The sequence below is a fragment of the Misgurnus anguillicaudatus genome, chromosome 2 (assembly GCF_027580225.2).
Source record: "Misgurnus anguillicaudatus chromosome 2, ASM2758022v2, whole genome shotgun sequence".
Lineage (NCBI taxonomy): Eukaryota > Metazoa > Chordata > Actinopteri > Cypriniformes > Cobitidae > Misgurnus > Misgurnus anguillicaudatus.
Window position 1 is genome coordinate 6891790 of NC_073338.2, and position 20561 is coordinate 6912350.

Consider the following 20561-nt stretch of genomic DNA (forward strand, 5'->3'; position numbering starts at 1 on the left):
TTATGGTTTTGCCCGATCTTTGTGAAATGTCCTTTATTGATTTCTTAAATTATGTTCTCCAATTAAATGGCTCTAATTTTGAGATTGATATTGTTCCTGAGAACAAATTTAACATTAATGATCCAGTCCCGAACCGAAACCGTCCTCCAGTTCACCATAACCATCACCCAGTGTGAACGTCTAAGATCTGCAACCCTCTTCATCAGATGGTCGTCAACATTCTTGCCTCTGTTCCCTGCGAGCTGCAGAGTCGCTTATCTATTCCCCGCAAGATGAAGACTCGTTCCTTTGTTTCCTGTACACACCATGTTCAGAAGTCCAGAGCTACACGGTTGCTGAAATAATGGTGAAGTGTGAAGCTGGCGCAGAATTTTACAAGCAAAAGTCCCATCTGCATTTTTCTGTCGAACAAAAGCAAAGCTGTTGTCCCTCAAAAGAAAACAACTGTCCTTTTCTTTAACCCTTGTGCATTGTTCAAATTTACTACCTTTCGTGTTGTTAGTGGATAAAAACATCCACTAAATTCAACGGCTATAAAAATGTATCAGATGAATATTATTTCCAAATTTTTTTACATAAATCTGTTAATCAACCTCAGTCCTGATCAAAACTACCAAATCTTCACAAAAATGCCATGATTTTAACTCTTTAATTGCCAAGTTTATAAGTGGTGTGACTGATTTTGGGAAAAAACACACACAAAATGACTGATTTTCAATATAAAAAGTGATTGTAAACTAGATTTTTTAAAAACCTTTTTCACAGTCTTGGACATGTCAAAGATGGATAAAAACATTGGCATTGAAACATTTTTAGTTTTTGTGTAGCATCAGTTTTTAATTTTTTCTACCTCATTTATTGTTAGTGGCTGTTTTTGCCCCATTGACTTCCACTATAACCACCTTTTTTGATTGCAGAGCAATGACACCTTATTATCATGCATTTTTGAATGTTGGTGTTTTTTCCTTTTGCTAAGAGGTCAAATTTGTCATTTTTACTGTTGATCATTGGCACTATTAACCCTTTAGTAGGCCTGTGCAAAAACAAAGCTAAATTTCTGGCTTGTACATTGAGTTACGTGGAGTATAACTCAATAAAAAAGCATATTTGTGTGTGTGTGTGTGTGTGTGTGTGTGTGTGTGTGTGTGTGTGTGGGATTGTGTGTGAGAGAGACCTTTGTGCACTTACCTTAAGAAACAGCTAATGGGATTTAAACATAAATATGAATGTTGTTTAAGGGGTATCATGTTGGCCTTTGTGTTTCTTTTTTTTTGCTTAGGCACTTTGTTTCCACTTCTGGTTTGGCCATAAGTGCCAAACAAGCCAAAAAGAAATGGAACAATTTAAAAGACAAATACAAGGTAAACTGCTCATTCTGGAACAAGTATAGTTTACCTCAAAATAACAATTCTGTCATTTACTCACCCTTAAGTTGTTCTAAGTTTTTCTGTTTGGCTCTACACACAGGAAAAAAATTACTACAAAGTCGTAGTTCACTGACAACCTGGGCCATATCGCATCCATATCACAGGCGATACGTCCACGATAATTAATGCGAAATTGCCCCGGTTGTCAGTGAACTACAGCTTTGTGTAGCAAAAGCCGCTCCATCTGAAAAGCAGGTGATGGCGATTTATTACTTGTCATGGGACCGGCTTTACTGACGAGATGCTCAATGACAATCACATGCAAATTATCACGGATCCCTAGTACATGCCAGTTTTTACTTTATTTCAGGAGCTTAGGGATCCACCCACAGGGAAAGGGGTAGAGGCTGGTAGTGTTACTGCAGCCACCTGGCAGTGGTACACAGCAATGGATGCTGCACTAAATTCGCAGCACTCCATTGCTCCACCCCTGGTTGTGGCATCAAACCTGTGTGCCACTACAGGTGGCTCAGTGAGTACACCAGCCTCTACCTCTTCTGAGGAAGAAAGAAGCAGCCAGCCACTAGCAAAAAAAAGGCAAAGAGGCAGCGAGGCTCTTCTCGATTTTTTGAAAGAGCAGGCAGAGAGGGAAGAAGAGAGGGAGAGACGAGCGGTGGAGAGAGAAGAGGAGAGAGAGAGGGCAGCAACAGCCAGAGCAGAAAGATACTTGTCTTTGTTTGAGAGTCTTGTTAATAAGTTTTGAATAAAATGTGTTTTAATAAATTTAGTTAATGTTTTAAATGTATAAATATGATTTACATAAAATAAATGATTTGAATTCAACCTAGGCAATGCATTCTTGTGGTAACAAATATTGCTTATATTTACAACAATCCAAAAATAATATAATATAAAATCAAGTGTCTTGCAATTTTATACAATTAAAGTAATTGAAACTTCATTAGGAAGAACACAACAAAAATATCTGTCTACTTACCTATGTTTACATATAAATAGTAACACATCTAATGTTTCAATTACTAAACTGTTTTATGTTCATCTTTTAGTGAACATGTCAACGCATGGATAGGTTTACTGTCTAGATGTAATCATGTTCATTCAGACACCCAGGCAGTTCATCAGGACAGGAAAGCTGAGCAGCAAGATGTCCTCGCAGATTGTTCCTTGATGGGTCCCTCTCATCCACTGCTGCATTGTCCATGTCATCCTCGCTGTCATCCTGTCCACGGTTTTCATCCTCCTCCATGAGATCACCTCCCATCACACAAATGTTGTGGAGAATGCAACAGGCACCAATCACCTTTGGGGTGAACAGTGGCCTGATCTCCAGGGCCCTCAAAAAAATTGCACGCCAGCGTGTCTTCAGCATCCCAAAGGTACGCTCGATAATGTTTCTGGCTCGTGCATGGTGCCTGTTGTATCGGGCTTCAACTTGGCCTGTTAATGAAAAGTCGTAAAGTCAAAACAAATTTGCTGTATATTGATATTCTGTGTATGTGTGATTGTGTGTTTTTTTTACTTGCAACAGGCTGTCGGTATGGAGTCATGATAGCAATAGGATACTGCAGGCATGGGTATCCACCATCTCCCAAGAGACAGTATCCAGCAGGAGGATACAGAGCCTGCTGGTAAATTGGTGATCTGCACAATACGAGGGCATCATGTACAGATCCGGGATTTCCAATATACAAATCTATAAATGCACCCCTGGAATCACAGGTACCCTGTAGTATGATTGATGGGAAAAGCTTTCTGTTTATGTAGCACTTTTTTTGTGGCTCTGCAGGAGGAACAATCCGGATGTGGCACCCATCGATGGCACCTGCAGCACAGCGGAATGCCTCATGGCCAGCAAGGCGAGCAAACCCAGCACCCACCTCCTCCATTTCCTCTGGTTTAGGAAAATGAATAACTGGTGGAGGATGGTCATCATCTCCTCCACAACGCTGTGAACAGTCCTACAAACCGTCGCAAGTGGCATGCTAAAGGTGTCTGAAGTGACCCTGTAAGATGCTCCACAAGCAAGCCAATAGACTGTGACCAGCACTTCAATTTCATGGCTCCACCCATGGGCTTTTTGGCGTGGCAGCATTTGGACCAAAGCATTAATGCTGTTTCTAGAGACTCTGAATGCTGGCTTTAGATTCTCTCCAGAAAAAAACCTGACCAGAATAGGTACCTGGTTGTTGATCCTACAATACTTTTGGATGGGAGTTTGGTCCTGTTAAAATATGAATAATTTATGAATTGATTTATTTATTGCTTTTTATTTTTGTGTGCATTTGATTTATTTATCCAGTATTCATTAAATTGTGTTTTGCAGAAATTACCATGCAATGTTTGATCTGTTTGGTGAGGTGTTTAATAATAGTTAATTTGTTTCATTCATTAAGCACTACAACAAGGGTTTCCCAAGTTGTAGCTTGTATGATTTTTCTAAATATAAAATGTCCCGTTTGTGTTAATGCAGTAATATGGTAAATTTGGGCTTATTCATTTCAATATTATTCTAATGTAGTCTCATAGGACATCCTTGCAATGGATCCCACTACAATTTTTGTGATTTAGTATTTAATTTGGTGTGTTCATAAGATGCTTGTGTGACATGAAAGATTTAGAAACACCTCTTTAAAATATAACTAAGTAATAATAAAATAGAATGTATTCTTACATTATGATTATTTTTTAATTAGATATAACAATTCAACTGTCAAGTCTTTATAAATACATGGAAAGTTTATGAAAAATAATTTGCCAAACGTACAACTCTATAAATGCATGCCAATATCGCACGTCTCCTCTCCATCCTCCGTTGCATCCTGGCTCTTCTTTGAAGGATTCGTTTCCTCAGTTCAGCAGCCTCATTTTCGGCATCAAGGTAAAGAATACCAGCTGCAATGGCAATCCGTAGCTGTTCCATTTTTGTTTATTTACTTATTTACTTCACAATTACTCCTTTGTCTGTGTATTATTCTTTCCTCACAACGTCCAACAACAACTCCTCACCGTTTTCCCGCCTGTTTTGTATTTAAATGTAGGCAGTTGTATATATGTATGTATATACAGTATATAAACGAGACAGTTTTTAATATAAAACAGTTTATTACAAGTAGACAATAATCATAATAGGCACAATGTGTAAGTGTTTAAACTACTATAATTTCAACATTTAAAATTAAAATGGATATATATTAAGTTATGGAAGTAAGCGTGTTGCCATGATGTGCTGAGTGACTGAACTTGCAAGTCCGAACTACGAAAGGACGCAAGTCCGAACTTTGCGTACTTGGTATTGAGAAACGGCCAATGTCAACAATTTCCTCTTGAAAAAGTTGCTCCACCATCTGAAAAAGAACAATGTGTTAGAAATGTATCAAACTAAATTTGGTTAGCATTATAAGGACACATAATTACATAATGCCAAAGTAATTATATGCAAGTACATGAATGTCAAGAATAAAATCCTGATATTTACTTCATGTCATTCCAATCTCATGTAACATAGGCCCTATTTACACATGGCATTGGATGAGTCTTGAGACCACATTTGCTTTAAGGGGAAGGGGACAGCACACTACTTACTATGATGAGTAATGACTTTGCAAAAAATTGTCTGGGGAAGGATGTATTATTACAGTGTTTTTGTTGTTGTTTATTAATAGTTTAATGTCATGCCATCTACCCAGCTAGAATTATGAATAAAAATAAAAGATGAAAAATGAAACATTTATTCTTGATAAATATTCTACAATTAAATCTGGTCTTACAAAATAGGTGCAGTTCACCTGCCGAATCAAGCATTGTCTCTTCTTCCATTGCAGTTCTTCATAGTACAAGAGACGGCTGACCAAACATCACACCATAGAGGCTCAATTCTAAAAAAAAGAAAGAGAGAGAGAGAGAGAGAGAAGTATGGTCAAATCGTTGCTTATTAAAAAAATGTTTGTCCATAGTAAATCATCATGTGAAGTATTATGGAAACCAAATTAGTGGCATTTCTAGGGCAGGTATGCTGAATACCACCAGATGTGGTGCAGATATGCACTTTTAGAGTGCTGCAATACACCTAAATAAGACAATTCTGTCGCCATTTACTCACCATCATGTCGTTCCAAACCCTTAAGACTTTTGTTCATCTTCTGAACACAAGTAAAGATCTTTAAAATGTTATCTTTTCAAAGAGAGCTTTCTGTCCCACCAGTAACAGCAAACATGACTACCACTTTCAAGGCTTCATTTTAACCTTATATAGCACGGTACACTTGTAAACGTGCAATAAATATTGATTTGAATTCAAATTGATTTAAACTTAACATACGGTGCAAAATATGTTCTCACACTTGTTCTTGTAGGAATAGCTAACATTTTATATACAGAGAACAACATGAAATGGTTCAGTGCCTACCTGGAGAAATGACACTCTTTGGTCCTGATATAAAAAGAAAAGCGGAATTAGGCTAAAATCTTACATTTGTTTTTGTATGGACAATAATAAAGATAGAATTGTTTTCCTAACCACAATTAAAGAAAGATCATTATCTTAGACTATGGAACAAATGGTCTGTTACGTAACGATCTTTGCTCTGCTTTGAGAAACGCAATAGCCTATCATTCATATACAGTTTAACACAACTGTTGCAGTCTTCACATTATTAACTTGGAGTGGAATTATTCAATTTTTTTTTGATAGTTATTATAAACTTACCTCTGGCTGCCTCGATTGTCCGGCCGAGGAGGATGGTGTTGACGCTCCGGACCGTGAGCCTCCTGATTACTCATCTTGAACTATTGTTATTCTTCTGCTGATGTGTAAAATATCTCTCTTATTACCGTTTGTTTAGACTACTTGCAGCTCCGCTGATAAACAGCGTCCGATCGTCGTCTTCTTTTTATTTTTAACAGCGGTTGGCATCCAGCTTATTGGTGCACTACTGCCACCTTCTGTTCCGGTTCAATGAGCTGTCAATCAAAATCTCGCAAGCCAATAAGAGCGAACCGCTGTTAAGCCCGCCCCTCACGAGAGGTTTGTGTCAAAATGGAGAACATAAATTTGCAAAGCGCAAACGAAAACTTGGAAAGCGAAAACGAAAACACTTGCAGCACATTCAAAACTATGTTTACTGAAAGTGAAACTTAGAAAACAGAAAACAAAGAATGCAGTATATTTAAAGATTATGTAATTTTTTTTGCTTTTATTTTCGGAGTGTTTTTTTCTTTTTGTATATTTTTGTTTGTTTTTGCAAAAGTTGCATTCGTTTAATTTGACACAAAAGTAATTCCATACTGCTGTAATGTTTACATATATGGAAAGAGGAGCTGAGAAAAAAAGAGACGCTGGAAAGCAGTCCTTCTTGTTGACGACAATCCTGAATAGGAACACTTTCTCATACACATAGATTATTATTAGTGTTTGATTTTTTTTCATTTTTATTAATTGTATTGTTTTAATTTTTCGTTTTATTTGAAATTACCTAAGTTAGATTCATGCTAAAACTTTAACCGGAACTTGTATCTTTGCGTGAAGCTGGTTGTAGAGTTGGTTTTACATACACATGAAGTTTCTAATTAACTTAACTAACTTTTAAGTTCAGTTTAACTTGTATTTACCCATGGTAATTAATTTAAATTTCAATTCATGCTAATATATTTATTTCAATGAAAACTTCTGTATTTGTGTATAGCTGGTAGGGGTGGGCAGTATGGGCAAAAATTCATATCAAGGTATTTTCCACTCTTCAGACGGTATAACGGTATGTTGCCATATGAGATAAAACATTTCACTGTGGTTAACCTAAGTTAAATTACTGGCAAAATTTTTATTTTTAACCTTATGTTACTAATAAGTGAGGGATTGGACATAGACATGATTTTTTATCTTTTCCCATTTTTTCCTTTAAAAGTGCCATTGTGTGGATGGGTGGACTCATCTTCTTATATTGTAACTAATATGGGAAATATGAAAGTATGGAAATTAGTATGGTCATTTGCTGGTAGGCTATGTGCCTTATTACAATGTTTTACGCTACATCCAACAACTTTAAAGCTGTGTGCTGTGTATATCTTGTGTCTGTTTGATTTATAAATATACAAAGAACAAGATTTTCTTTTTGTTGTTATTATGAACATCTGATGGGAGATGCCATCTCACTTTAAATTATTATCAATCCCTGAATGCATTAATAAATGCAGTTTATTAATACAAGTTAGTTATATTAATACATGTATTTATTGCATTTAATTTAATTAACCAGCAGTGTCACAGTGCCAAAAACACTCCACTCGAATACGTTTTTATGTGTAAATATGCACTACGTATTAGACCTGTTTGAGTCGCGACTCACTTGGATCTTTAACCCGGATCTTTAAATTAACTCATGAGTCGCGAGTCTCTAGTGTCATTTACCAGGATCAGTTGAGTCCTACTACAATTCATTGTAAAACCATAAACAGCGCCACCACACACACACAAACCTCTTTCAACATTATTGATGAGACTTCGCTCGCACTACAGATCCACTCGTAATCGGCTGATCTGCGCGAGAACTGACCCGAGATTCTCACTCAGAGCCGGTAACATTGCAAACTCGAGAGACCCGCGGATCCGCTAATTGACCCGCGATTCTCACTCAGAGCCGGAAACATTGCAAACTCGAGAGATCTGCTCTGACTCGAGAATCTTTCACCTCGTAACCGGCTGATCAGCGCGAACCGTCTCTCCGCCTCTGGGGGCTGCATAAGCAGGACACAGTTTTTTTCTATATTATAATGCTATTATTATTAGGCCTATTTTTTTTAAATGGTCGACCATACACACCAAACCTAAAACCTATAAGCATGCTATCTCAGAAGTGAAAGGCTTTTGTTGTGGATTTGCTTTTGAGGAGACTTCAGTCGGTCTATAGATCCCCTAACCGGCTCCGGCTGATCCACGCGAATCAGCCGGTTAGTAGATCTGTAGAGCGAGTCCCATGGTCTGTGAGTCTGCAACGTTTCCGGCTCTGAGAATCTCGAGTCGCGCGGATCAGCCGGTCACAAGCGGGTCCGTACTGAGTTTCCTTGGCGATTTAGCAATACTGACTCAAGTGATTCAAGTGACTCACAATAACCCGAATCCTTAAAAGGAGTCGAGTTTGCCAGGCCTACTATGTATTGTTTAATAGCCTTTCTTGTTAATAAATCTGCATTAAGAAAACAAATTTTACCATTAAAGGCTGTTTTTAGTGTGTTTGGTGTTGCTTACGTTATCTGCTAAAGGACTCTGAAAGCGCTCCTAAACCATTTGCGCTATCAAAAAAAGGAATGGTTCCTAAAAGAAGATACATTGCACTTTTTGGCAACTTATGGTTTATTACGGTAATTTCTTGCTTTCCGTCCTCAAATCGCTGCTGTTATCTGGAGTAGAGAGCCTTTGAAGCAGTGAGGTAAAAAATGCCTCCTAAATGTATAACACTGTTGGTGCCTTGTGACTCGACAGCCCGACAGTTTAAGTTGATTTTCAATAAAGCAGTGTTGATTTTGTTCGCTTCTGGGTCCTCTTATTTTTCAAAACCTGGTAATGCTTAGGTAAGCCACGGGCTTGTTTCTAGCCAAACTCGCTGTAAACAGATCACAACACCTGAAATATAGTCTTTGGCAGGATTTGCGTGCAATCGGCGCTTTTCGTTTTGTGTTTCTGTGGACAGCGCATCTCGGGAACGGAGGTATGACTTTTAAGACTTGGGTAAACTCCCGCGGGGTCTTAAAAAAATAACATTCAGAAAGTTAAATTTAAGACCAAGGATGAAGATCTGGGTGTTTTAAGGCCTTAGATATAACTTTCTGAATGTTAGTTTTTTTAACACCCCGCAGGAACCCTGATAAGTGCAAAAATAGAATTTAAAATATGTAACGCCGGTATCAACGGTTTTGCAAAATCCATATCATGGCGTGACACAATACCAGTAATTACTATAATACCGGTTTATCGCCCACCCCTAATAGCTGGTAATTTGGGCAAACTATGTTTCACACACAAATGTAACTGTCACAAAGTTTTTTTTATGATCAGTTTGTTCTAAACTTTTGTTTGTGTACTAAGGATGAAATTGCTTTGTAATTAAAGTTGTTGGTGTTAGATTCATGCCAATAATGTATTTGAACAAACTAGTATTTTTGTTTATGGCTGGCAGTTTATACTAGAAGAGTTTAAACACATACAATGTTGTAGTGTTATTGACTTGTGTGCTATTGATTAATAAAAAGGCAAACAATTTGAAAGTAATTTTTCGTGTGATTTATTTATTAATATAATTTGGGCAAGATTAGGCTGAGTTATGGCTCAGTTTTGGAAGTTCTGGTTAAATGCTGGTTTTAATTTGGTTGACCTATGGCTGAGAACTGGTACCGATGTTAGAACCTGTTCTGGCCCAGGTTTGGGCCGATTATGGGCTATTGCCTGGCAGAGACATGGGCCATGTGTGGCCCTTGTCTGTAATTCAGAACTGGGCCACTGTAGGGGCGTCATTCTTCGTTGTAGTCTGTGCACGCGGGTGCACTTTCGTAAAAATCGCCGAAAAAATAAAAAAAACGGCCAGTTCCGATCTCTGGCCGGTCAACCGGTGCATCCCTAGTTTTAAATTAATCATTTTTATGTTATGGTTCAATAAACCATAATTATTACATTTAGTTACATTTCTGAATATTGCAGGAAGACATGAGCACTGCAAATATGGCCAGAGCAATAAGCTACATTGTTTGTAATGTAAGACAGGGCTACATAGACTTTTTAAAAGGTTTAGGAGTGTATTTATGGGAATTTTTTGATTCTTCTAAAAGCACATTGGTAAGGTCAGACACAGATGTTGGACGAGAAGGCCTCGCTCGTAGTCTCCGCTCTAATTCATCACAAAGATGTTCGATTGGGTTGAGGTCAGGACTCTGTGCAGGCTATTCAATTTGGAGGTGAGTCCCAAAACTTTTGTCAATACAGTGTAGATTGGGATGACAAGGGGGCATGTACCTTGAGAGTATTTTACCTTTTAATTTTTAAATTATTTTATTTTCTTTTTACCTTTAGTAAATCAGGGCCATACTGTGATAAGTTAACTATTCATCTAAGCTTTATAGTATAGCATTCAACTCGTCTTGCCAGGATTGCTACATCCTGATCAGACCTTTAGCATTGACTTCCAAGGCTTCCAAGGAAAGCTGAGTGCAGATCAACTCCAGTGATTCTTTTAAGTTCTACATAGACCTGGAAATAAGATTTGATAACAGAAGAAAACATGAAGGAATAATTCACCTAAGTTCTCAAACTAAAATTGGCACCTTTAACCTCATGCCATCTTAGTGGAATATAACTTTCTTCAGATAAACAGTTAAGAGATATATTAAATAATATCATGTATTTTTCAAGTTTTGTAATGTTATTGAGAAGTGCTTACATTTTTGAAACTCCAAGAAGGACACCTATCCACCATTAAGTAGCCATATCTGCAAGACATACTAGAGAGATTTGACATCATTGCATACATGTTTTTACATTTCAAGTAACGTAACAATTGTGAAATAAACTAAAATATTAGTCACTGTCTCTGACAAATGCATTGTTCTGTAAATCAGAAAACATATATAAACCCCCTGATTATTTGGATTACTTTTATTAGGGATTAATGTGCTTTTTAGAGCATGGAAAAATTATTTTTGAAACATTATTTTCCATTTTCATTTAATTTAAGGACTCTTAAAACATTTGTACTTCTGTGTTTTTTGCTTCTGTACATGTATGTTTATTTGTCTGCCCTCCAGGGGGCAGGAAAAACATGTTTTTGTGCTCTGTTTTAAGCAGATTCGCTACACCTGTGGGCCATTAAACTGCTGTGTGTACAACAACCCAAGTTGCCACATTCCAGTGGGGGAGCTTGACCGGCCATCCCTGACACGGATTTATGCTCTATTTTGTTTGTCCTCTTGTTTTCTCCCAAATTGTATTATTTTAATAAATACCCCTAATAGACCGAGCCTTTGTGTTATCCCTCTTTTATGTTATGGCAGATTCAAGATTCAATAAATGTATTGCCATGTCAACAAGTTGATAGGAATTTGTCTTGGAGACATAAATAGCATCATAACATAATATAATCAGATATAAACATTAAATAACAGACAACCGTCATAAGAATAGACACTGTACATAAACAACAACAATACCCAGCAGACAGTAGAACATAAGACCAGACCTTAAAAAGGACCTTACCCCTCTGAGAAGAAGGTGTAAATTGCATACAGGTGGTAAAGTGCTGCTAGCAATCAGTGCAATTCACGAGTTCACACTTACAAATAAGTTGGTTAGATTAAATTAGTAAACATATATGGCGTGCTGTCCGGGGAGAGGGCTTTGAGCTTGGAAATGGGCAGAGTATCCCCCCCTCCCGGTTAAGGAAATAACCTGGTGAGTGAGAGGAGACGGGGTGTAGTGATGGGTCGTTCGCGAACGAGCCGCTCTAAGAGCTGATTCTTTGTAGCGAATGAGCAGAGCCGAATCTTCAGACTTTCTGATTATTCTGGATGAGAAAAGTGAAGAAAGTGAAGGGAGGCTACAGCCTATGACTGGGCTATTCAAATCTTACCCTGGAGGGCCAGAGCACCGCATAGTTTAGCTCCAACCCTGAACAAATACACCTGAGCACCCTAATCAAGGTCTTCATGATCACTAGACAAGCACAGGTGGTTAAATTTGATTAGGGTTGGAGCTAAACTATGCAGTGCTCTGGCCCTCCAGGGTAAGATTTGAATAGCCCTGGCCTATGATTTTTGATGCTCTGTGTACTACTCGTTCCATCCGAGTTTTGTTCTGAGCTGTTGTGTGACCGAACTTTTTCATGGAAAAAGTGAGCACACTTTCAATAGTTGACCTATAAAAGTGGATCATGGCAGCTCCAGATGCCGCAGAAAGTGGAGTTGCTGGTGAGCTTTACTGATCTTAAAATTAGTGTTGAGCTCCCATGATAAGGATGAATGGATTGTGGTCCCAAGAAACTGGAAGGAAGTGCCCCTCTCCACCCCATTAATGGAGAGCATAGGGAGGGGAATATGGGTTCTTTTAAAATCCACTACCAGTTCCTTGGTTTTTAATATGTTAAGTTGCAAATTAAGGGGCTTTACACCTGTTCACTTCATAGCTATCCGATCGTAAAAAGACCAGGTGTAAAAGCCTTCTTAAACGTTTTCGAGATGGATTTAAATCCGATCGCTCAAACCACTTCAGGAGGTGGTCTGGGATGCATTTCAGACGAAACTAGAGAAGTATAAATGCATCTGGTTGATGAAACCACATACGTCAGCGCTTTACTCCTCCCAAACTTAAGCACGTCACTCGCAAGTAAGCTGGAAGAGCGCCAAACAAACAAAGACGACAAGCTCGTTGCTTTATGGAGTGATGACAGTGGGTAAAAAAAGCTTCCTAGAATCAATAAAAGAGTCTAATGACAAACTCAAATGATATTAAACAAAGAAATAAAACGTGAAGAGAGAGTTTTGTGAATGCTTTTCCTGTCATGGACCTGCATTAAATCACCACCCTGTCACTCTCCTGCTGCGCTGTACTGCGAGCTTCAGCTCATGCCGAGCAAGGAGACGCGCGTCCCCTGCCAAACATACAGTACAACATACAGTCAATCCTGCCTACTGTTGCATAAATGTCATATTAAGTTTATTAAGGCAGAGTAATAAATAGTGTATTTGCATTTTGGGCGGGGGTAAAAGATCGGATTCATATCCGTTTTGCCAAGACGCATTTATGTGGCCAAATGTAAATGGAACAGTTTTAACAAATCAGATAGCTATCCGATCAGAGAAAACACATGAAGTGACCAGGGCCCTCACTGCATGAAAAGTGGAATTTTCGTCAGAATGTGGCACTGTAGATTGCTGTGAAACTCCAAGTTTACGACTGCGCACGACAATTTGCAGCCAACACCGAAAACTGCCGTAAGTTGTCAGAAGTTGACGTGGGTCTTGCTTGGAAGTTGTCCCCCCTTCCCCTAATTCTAGGGGAGGCTTTAACATGTAAATGAACATGCTGTGAGCTATACAAATGCAAATCAGGGTAGCAGCTGGGGGAGTTTTACTCAGGTGACATTCTGAGAGGTTTTAAACTTTGATTTTAAGAAAATCTTTGGTATCAGTAAAGCCAAATTACAGACTCTTAAATTTTAGTTTGAATTTATTTATTTTTAAAGTATGCTACACTGTTAACACATTGTCTTCATGATGTAAACATCACTTAATATTTTGAGTTGTGGACATTTACTTAAAAAATCTTAGTTCATTTAACTTTTAAGTGTATAAAATTAATTAAACTAAAACATTCAAGTGAATGTTGTAAGGAACACCCATAATCCTTTGTCTCAGAATATTACGATTATTTAAGCTTTTTTACAGAATTAAGAACTAATAAGAACTTTAACTACTTAAATATTTGTTAAAATGTCATAGAGGTTTATGCTCTAATATTATTCATGTTGTTTAGTTTAAAATGATAAATTACCATTTTTGTAAATGAAAGTCCCCGTTCAGGTGATCAGTGTTTATTGACATAAACAACACATTGTATTGTATTGTGTTTCAGTGGAGAATCAAGTTTATTTAATGACTGACTAAGTCATGAGTTTTGTGTTATAATACCATTTATAACACTAAGAGAATTATAATTATACATTAATTAAAAATATAATTTTTTTCAACTCAGTTAACTAAGTGGAGATGTTGGACAGAGTAATTCAAAATCAACTTTAAGTTTAATGACAATCATTTATCAAACTTTTCTTCACCATTTATCACAATACTTTCAAAATATTTTTTCCTAATAATTTTTAAACTATCCCTTTAAGTAGATTCAATTTCTCCAGGCTACAGTGTATATTAATTACTCTGTATGTAATTAGCAATAACCAATTTTAGGTAAAAAAGATACACCAAACTATTTATTTCAACAATTTTAATTGTTTTAACAGAGTTTTAATCAGGCTCAATTTGTGCATTCTATGCAAACACCATCAAACAACATGTCAAACAACAAAATGTCTGTCCGGATGGGAATGAAGCAAGGTAACTTGTGCAATTACATCACAGCTCAAATACTGTGCATAGTGGCATGACTACAGTTTATTGAATTCACATACTGGTAATCCTGCCATACTTGTCCATCATTTACATCTAACACACCCTTTGGCAGTTCCCGCTTTCGCCTTTCATCTAATTTCTCTTCAAATCCAAGTCTTTTAACAAGTCCTCCCAGAGACTGCACAACACTCTTGTAACAGTAAGAACGTATTGGATGGACATACTCTTCACCTCTCGAATATGTAGCCTATCTTAGCATGGCAGAGCCATATTTCTTCCTTAATGCAGACCTCTGCTGTGGGTGATTGTAGAACGGGATGTGACCACAAGTCCTGCAAACCTTTGTACCATCCCGTCTGCGCTCATAGGTTTCAGTAAGCATGTACACTGTCATACATTTTGGACAAACCACATACTGTAAGAAGTCGTCACGGAGGATACCAGTCAATTTCATCATGGCTAAAAGCTTCATCAACAAGTGTTCTGTTTTTTCACTTCTGGACTGATCACTTCCATGCTCCTCCCCATCTTGTATGTGAGGATAGGCTTCACTCTGCTCCTCAGCAAGGATTTCCCCCTCTTCATCCACATAGTCATCCTATAGAAATTTAAAGGACATATTTAAAACACATGCAATGCACATACTCAGCACCACCATTAGACCATTAGAGATTGAAAAGTCCATCATGAATATGGCCATTTGAGATTGAAAACCCCATCGTTAATATGGTCATTTGAGATTTAAAAAGAACATAATTAATCATTTCTCATCAATATGGCCATTTGAGTATGAAAAGATTTTGAAAACTGTAGTTGGAAAAGATCATGTGCATCTCAAACAGCCAGCTTTATCTTAGTGCAATGAACCAGTTAAGTACTTTTTGGGAACTTAATCCACTTCAACTTCATTTTAGTTTTTTTTATACTTTATAAAGTGTGTTTATACTTTAGTTGCTTTCATTAGTTAACTAACAGAAATTTGAGAGTGGAAAACAATAATGTGGGTGAAACATGTTAGGTTTTCCCATTTTAGCTCTGGATTAGCATGTACTGAACTTTATACTGGTATATCCAAATGTAATTTCATGCTTACCACACAACAGGAGATGTCCAGGAAAAGATGAATGCTTTGATCATCTGCTGTTTTGTCTGAAAAACAACAAACAGAAGATACCGTTATGCATTATAACGCGATATTCCTATTTAATTATAAATGAATTTATACTATTAAAATAACAACAACAGTGATAATCAACCACATTTAACTAGACCAGGGGTCTCCAACCTTTTTGTGAGCAAGGGCTGCCACAATGGATAAAACATGCTGGATGGCTACTTTTTGATATAGCATACTCAAAACGTTTTTGTTTAACTTGTTGATTTTATTTTATTTTATTTTACTTGTTGATATGTTGTATTATTGTTTAAAATGTTAACATACGTAAACAAGCCAAGCTTATATAAAAATATGTAATTATGCTCACCGTTGTCTTAACTGCAATTCGCTGGGTGCATTTCTTCAAATTCTTCAATCACTTTTTTTTCTGGGTCCTCGGATTGCATTTCACTTTCACCAATCTCTCTAACTCCAGTAAAGTTATTCTCCGGGTCTTTACACATGACAGGACATCACTCACAGCGGGTTCATGACTGGATAGCAGCAGGCTCTGTACGTTATCTGACCTGACGTAGTCCTTTTGGATTTTTTCTCCCAAACTCCATTTTTGAAATAGCGCTTTCTGTGGTGTATGACACAGTTCAGTGTTGCAATGTTCACAGAAGCGCCAAGGTCGTTTCTTCAGTCTGGGGACTTCCATCTTTCAACTGACAGCACACTGTGTTGATATCACACAGAGCTCCCGGCACATCGCGTTTGTTGTTTATATCATAGATATGTATAAAGGCTAGATGGCTCGTCCGCGCTGCTGGCCAATTGAGTGCAACGTCCGCATTTTGGCGGCCATCTTACGACAGGGCGCTCGCTCACTCGTAGCATTGAGTTTTAATGATGCAGGTACTTTTAAATGACCATAACTTGCTTAATTTTTTACCGATTTTCAAACGGTTTGGTTTGTTATAAACGTCAAAGATGTACCTATGACACTGCATACCTATACTAAAAATAAAAAATAAATTCATGAAACATGTTAAAGCATCCAGAATTATAGCCACGTTAATAAAGTTTGTAAAAACCCAAACCGTTTGAAAATCGGTAGAAAATTGAGCAAGTTATGGTCATTTAAAAGTACCTGCACCATTAAACTCAATGCTACGAGTGAGCGAGCGCCCTGTCGTAAGATGGCCGCCAGGTGATGCCGTTAGGGACTCCGCCTTGAGCCATCTAGCCTTTATATACATATCTATGGTTTATATCATACGCATGCGCGCACGTCTCACAAGATTGTCCTTATATCAATAACCTCGCGTCTGATTGGAGGAGCCCGACAGGCTTCTCGCCTTCGTCCAATCGCGTGCGAGGTCATGGCCACGGCTCACACAGCAGTACAAGAGGGACATTAAGATGTTTGGTGTGGTGTTTGTAACTCTCCAAGAAGAGAAGACGGGTGCACAATCCCAAGATTGCGGTAAGAATAATTTTATGTAAAAGCATATTTTTAAGTAGCCCAAGCTAAAAGCCCAAGCTGTGTGTTTTATTGCTTAGAGGTGTTTTTGTCTTGTATTTTTTTAGGAGGCTGTACGGCGTCTCTGAGGCACACTGCAGGCGTTTTGAACCAGAACAAAGGTAACGTTACGGTTTAAAGAATATGCTTTTATTCTTGTATAAGGAAATAGATACGTTAATAGATCCGAGCTTAAACCCGCACATTTTGTTTTCACAGACTAACGTCGCCTCATAACGAAGCCGTGACCTCCTATTTGGTTGGGGCTATTTTAGCAAGTCCACATTTAACTGCTGAGAATGACGACATTGTTTGTAAGTATAACTTCTAATGTTTTTCCTCATTTCTTGTTTAATTGTACCGTGACTCTGTTTATTAATACCAGTCTCATTTAATTGTTTTCCAGCTGCCTGTAAGACGTATTATGAGTCGGTTCGCCGGAGCTTCAGATACAAACAACCTGAACTCGCATCGCGGGCGGAAAATGCGAAAAGTTTAGCTCGGAGTCGATCCAGAAGAAAAGGGTAAGATTTATTATATTAGATCGGTTTTTTGTCAATGTGAGTATTTTTCTGGTCACTTATTGTCTTTATTGATTATATTACAGTTGCTGGAAGCGAGACGAAGTGTGCTGGCTGAGGGTGAGATGGACATTTGAAAGTGCGCCACCATAGATCTCATATCTGATGAGGAAGACGGCATTGTTGGCGGGGTGTCTGGATGGATTGTGCGGCCACCGCCCTCTCGCAGCCTGGAACTTTCCGAGCTCTGTGCCACGCTGCAATTCAGATTAGAGGCGATACCAAAGTACAGGGCAACTCACCATATATGCCTTCAAAAGCGACTTTTTACAACGTTTTTGAGTTTTTTTTTCTTTTTTCAACACTTGATAACTTTGAAAAAGATTTTTAGGGATCTTTCCCGAATGTCTTGGGCACTTTTTGACGTGTTTGGAGGACAACATACATTATGCTGCTTTGTACATAGTTGTGTGTTTCTAATTAAAGCTCTTTCTTTGAATAAACAGCTGTGTGTTTATAAATAAACCTCTTTGTTTTCTCTTATATTTCTTGATGGTGTGAATAATGAAGTACATAGCACAATGACATTATTATACAAAAAATTTATATCACACAAATTATATATTTATTATTATTATTATTGGGGTTTACATTTATAATGAGCCAGGGTGCCCAATAACCCCCCTCTTTAGAGTAACGGCCCGACTTGAATTTACTCACTCGGTATTGGCTGAAGCCACTTCTTTTAAACAAGAAAAATCCCTTGTGATTGGTTTGAAGTGATCTGCCAACCATTCACGGGAGATTTTACTTGTTTAAAAGTAGTGGCTTCAGCCAATACCGAGTAAGCACATTCAAGTGGGCAGTTACTCTAGTTTCGCTGCTATTCACATGCTAATTAGACTAGAGACGCTCTACCTGGCCGGCAGAGGTTTCGCTGCTATTCATATGCTAATTAGAGGCATCGTACCCCCGCGGGGCTCTCCACCTGCGTCATGGTTCGTTTACGACAATTTGTGACACAGACGAACGCGACGCTCGCTGCCTGTAAATTGAGGAAAGCTGCCGAAAATTAGGGAGATTTTCGGGAGCCTACAGGCGCTTACGGGGACGAAAATCCCACTTTTCATGCAGTGCCTAAAATTTCGGCATCATTTCACCAGCCTCTCCACTTCTCTGCGGTAGTCAGACTCGTCTCTGTTAGTAATAAGACCAACTACAAATGTATCGTCTGCAAACTTAAACAAAACTGAACTAGTGTGTGACTGACAGAATTTAGTGTATAAAGAGTACAGAAGTGGGGAAAGGATGCACCCCTAAGGTGCGCCAGTATTCAAAAACTTCAGCTGTGAGATGTAATCACCCATTTTAACCACCTGCTTCCTATAGCATTGAAAGAAATCCATTTTAAAAAATCTATTTACATCATGATGTTCTAACACCTAGCTCATGTAAAGTGTTAATCAACTTCACAGGAATGATGGTGTTTAAGGCAGAACTAAAGTCCACAAAGAGAACACGTACATATGTAGATTTTAACTCCAGATGTTGAAGAATAGAGTGCAAACAGAGTGAAACTGCATCATCAACACTCCTTTTTGCTCTCTAAGCAAATTGGTGGGGGTCAAGTGAAATACTGGACAGGTGTTTACATATCAAACACTTTCATAATGACAGAAGTTAAGGCCACCGGCCTATAATCATTGAGACACAAAATTCTATTTTTCATTGGAACTGGAATGATCACAGCAGATTTAAAACAAGCAGGCACAATACCAAGTTGGAGAGACAGTGAAGACCAAGTTAAAGATAAAAGTGAAGACAGATGTTAATTGATCAGCACAGTGTCTTAGAGTGACAGCCATAACGCCGTCCAGTTAAGCCGCCTTCCTGATGTTCTGCTGACGGAGCAAGATTCTTACATCAAGCTCGGAGATAGTGGGTGGAGATTCACCCTGCTCTCTGAAGGGGCTGGGGGCTCGTCAAACCCATAATTTTCAATTGTTTAGTGTGGGAGAAAAGTGTGTAGCCGTGTCTTCGTTTTAATTGTTGGGATTATTGTTTTCCAGTTGTGAGTAACTACGGGGATCCCATGTGAGTATTTACCCTATTTTTTTAGTCGTCGGGTAGGTTCTAAACCTGCCATTTTGTTATTTTGCCGTTGTTATTTTTAGTGGTTATTCTGAGTGGGGGTACGCTTCAGTTCACCTGCAGCTGATCTTGTTTATGGGATCAGTGCACAGGTGTTCATGATTTCAGCATTTAAAGTCGCCTCGAGCCCCTTAAGCTAATCACTGTCTGGGAAACCACCCCTTAATGTTTAAATGAGGTAAATATGTGTGTTGGGGATTGCTTTTGGTTATTTCACTTAGATTTAAATCTGAAATTTTGTTTGTCATTTGTACAATTTGTGGAAATGTCATGTAGCGGCCAAATTTTGTTCGCTTAGTTTTTTAGAAAAACTTTAGGATTTGTGTAAATGATTTAGTGGTTTAATTTTGAAACAATTATTTCATTCTGTGAATAAGTGCGTCGAAATGACTTCGGTAATTGATACAGGATTTCCGTAAGTAGCCTAAGTGTCTAGATATATTTCGGGAGTCTCCATCTGAGAAACTGCTTTTATCGTGCACAAAAGAGCAGTTATTGCAAATTGCAGAGTTTTATACAATTGAGGTTGCTCCTAGATGTAAAACTTTGAAGGAAAATTTGCAAAGATTTCTTCGGGCCAGTTTGGTTGAGTTGGATGTTTTACAAATGCCGTTAGAAAAAGCTAGTGCTGTGGAGGAAGTGGCTGATCCTTCTATAACTGAAAATACTATTTGATTAAAGGTGCAGTGTGTAATTTTTAAAAGGATCTCTTGACAAAAATGCAAAATAATATACAAAACTATATTTTTAGGGGTGTATAAACACCTTTTTATAATGAA

At 38.0% G+C, this 20561-nt stretch overlaps 3 long non-coding RNA genes across 3 annotated transcripts; 1 reads left to right on the top strand and 2 right to left on the bottom strand.

The window, feature by feature from the left end:
• Positions 1-4647: 4647 nt before the first annotated feature.
• On the bottom strand, positions 4648-6226 carry LOC129441586 (uncharacterized). The gene is made up of 4 exons (XR_008643547.2): positions 6094-6226; positions 5794-5817; positions 5156-5263; positions 4648-4732 (listed from the first exon to the last, which is right to left on the bottom strand). It is a non-coding gene; the product is annotated as an uncharacterized lncRNA (long non-coding RNA).
• An 8121-nt stretch (positions 6227-14347) lies between these two features.
• LOC141367257 (uncharacterized) lies at positions 14348-16696 on the bottom strand. The gene is made up of 3 exons (XR_012371547.1): positions 15974-16696; positions 15583-15638; positions 14348-15087 (listed from the first exon to the last, which is right to left on the bottom strand). It is a non-coding gene; the product is annotated as an uncharacterized lncRNA (long non-coding RNA).
• Positions 16697-16934: 238 nt separating this feature from the next.
• Positions 16935-18325, top strand: LOC129446063 (uncharacterized). Its single transcript, XR_012371538.1, has 5 exons — positions 16935-17074; positions 17179-17232; positions 17330-17424; positions 17517-17634; positions 17718-18325. It is a non-coding gene; the product is annotated as an uncharacterized lncRNA (long non-coding RNA).
• The last annotated feature ends 2236 nt before the right edge of the window (positions 18326-20561 follow it).